General features: G+C 60.0%; 1 protein-coding gene across 1 annotated transcript in view; it reads left to right on the top strand.

Annotated features, from left to right (window-relative positions):
- EPHB4 (EPH receptor B4) overlaps positions 1–2,360 on the top strand; it is a 41,982-nt gene that overhangs the window by 6,427 nt on the left and 33,195 nt on the right. The gene's annotated exons all lie outside the window — the stretch shown is intronic.

Raw genomic sequence — 2,360 nt, 5'->3', positions numbered from 1 at the left:
GCCTCTGGCTTGCACTTTCACTGCTGTTCCTCCGTGTTGGCGGGGGGGGGGCTCCGTATGGTGCAGTCCCTCAAAGAAAGAGGGGCTCTCTCCCAGGACACGGGGCTACTGGGGGTGGGACGAGATGCTGGGCGGGAGGTCCCAGGCTGGTTCTCTGGCCAAGTTGCTTGGGGTGGCACACGGTCTGCCACAGGAGCTCGGCTGGTCCACAGGCCTCAGCGGCATGGCATCACTTCTGGGGCCAGCACGGCCCCAGGAGGGAGTGGGGTGGCAGAGTTCGAATCCCCACTTCCACCACGGCAGCTTGCTAGGTGACCTTGGGCCCATCACAGACTCTCGGCCTGGCCTACCTTGCAGGTTTGTTGTGAGAGAACAGAGGAGAGGGGGGGATGCTGTTGTGAGTCCCAACCAGGGAGAGAAAAAGCGGGATACAAATAAATGAATGCAAAACGCAGGCGTCAGGACCAGCCTCCTTGCTCACGCCACGGGTCACGTGGGTTGGGGAGGCGGGGGTGCATGTTCCATCTTCCAGGTCATGTCAAACAGCCCAAGAGCTTTATTTTGGGTGCACATTTGGGGGGGGGGGCTCAGCGGAGGTCTTTCTCTCTCTCTGTTTCCTTTCCCAGCCCTGTCCCCCGGACCCCAGCAGGAACGCGCCTTGATTAAACCGAGAGATGAGTGCTCCCTAGACGTGTGGGAGATGTGCATGGCCCCAGATGCGATCGGGTAGCACGGAGTCCAGGCACCGGTGGGCCTGCTCTTCCCCTCTCTGCCCCCCACCGAAGCATGTGAGCTTTGCCCCTTCTGTTTCCTGCCCCACAGCTGACCCGCAGAGGGGTGAGGTGCCTGTGATCACAGCTGGCTGAGGAGATAACCCCGGAGGGGGGGGAGGCAGGTTTTCTGGCTGCTGACCTCGCGGGGTGCTTGGAATTTTTTCCACCCGGAGTGAGTGGGGGGTGGAAAAACGAGCGGAGAGATTAAATAATTAGGAAAGACTTGGCTCCTGATTCTGCATGCAGCCTCAGTGGAGTTAATATTGAAAGCAAGGGTGCTTTCGAGCATGTGCAGAGTACTGCCCAGTCAGTACTGAGGAGCGGTCACTCATCTGTGCAGAGTGGAGAAGGGCTTCCAAAGTGGCACCCCGATGCGATCACGTGGCGCAGTGACGGCCCGTGGGGTGTTGTGGGTCTTCTGCCACAGGCCTCAGCCCAGCCTTCCTCTCTCTTCCTGCCTCAGTTTCTCCTCTGGAAAATGGAAGTCTTTCTCTGTGCTTAAGGTCCAAATGGAAGTTGTTCCCCCCCCCACAAGCTGGGAAGTGGCTCTGCTCCACTCTCACCACGGACCCTTTGGCGGCCACAGACCAGGGAGCGTGTTGCAGAGTGGCTGGCCCTGAAAATGCCCAGGAAGCCGAGTGGTAGGAGGCCTCCTGATGGCCCCTGTGTGACACCGAGTGCTGGACCGGGTGGGCCACTGGCCTGATCCAACATTGGCCTCTCTTATGTTCTTATGTCTGGGGCAAAGGGATGCTCTGTCTTGTTGGCGCTGGGGGGGGGGCAACACTGTGGCAGGGCTCCTGGAGTCCTGGCCCTGCTGGTGGACCTCCTGAGGACCCCTGGGCTCTTTGGCCACTGCGTGAAACAGAGTGTTGGACCGGGTGGGCCACTGGCCCGATCCAACATTGGCTTCTCTTACGTTCCGAACACTCTCACCACTGCCCCACACGGGCTCTCATTTCCCACCGTCAGCCCTGCTTCCACTGGGCCAGTCCTGGTACCGAGTGCCCAAATGCAGTCCAGTTGGTTCGCACCAACCTCCTGTGCCATTGCCACCGTTCCAAGGCAGGCAGAAATCCAGCTCTTGTTCCCGCTGTGTCTTGTGGGATGGTGAGTCGCATCTGGGGCAATGCCCCCTCTAAGCTGTGGAGTCTTGTGAGCAAAAATTCTACTTTGTGAGCCGCTGGCATTAAAGTTGTGAGCGAGCCATTGTGAGCCAGAGGCTAAAAAACTGTGAGCTAGCTCACACTAACTCAGTTTAGACGGAACACTGATCTGGGGTAGGAGAGGAGGGAACCTGGGTGGGGGGTGGGGGGGGGAATTTTAAGAGGCATCGGGGACCAGAACCAAGGGTTCTGCTGGGCCCCCCTCGGCTCTCCCCGCTGCCAGGAGAGAGAGAGAGAGAGACTCTCCGGCCAGGACAGCTTTTCCGGCCTCGTCTTCCCTGGCCTGACCGGGCAGCCCTGCCAGAGCGGAAAGGGCAGGCGATTGTTTCATTCCGGATGGCTGGAGCCAGGCAGGAAAAGCCATGAAACCCGGCCTCTCCAGGGTCACCGCCCGACTTCTGCCGAGCCCCCCCCCCGCCCG

This window comes from Gekko japonicus, unplaced genomic scaffold (assembly GCF_001447785.1).
Source record: "Gekko japonicus isolate JY-2015 unplaced genomic scaffold, Gekko_japonicus_V1.1 scaffold336, whole genome shotgun sequence".
NCBI classification, from domain to species: domain Eukaryota; kingdom Metazoa; phylum Chordata; class Lepidosauria; order Squamata; family Gekkonidae; genus Gekko; species Gekko japonicus.
Note: the sequence above shows the minus strand (reverse complement) of the source record. Positions and strands in the feature narration are given on the sequence as shown.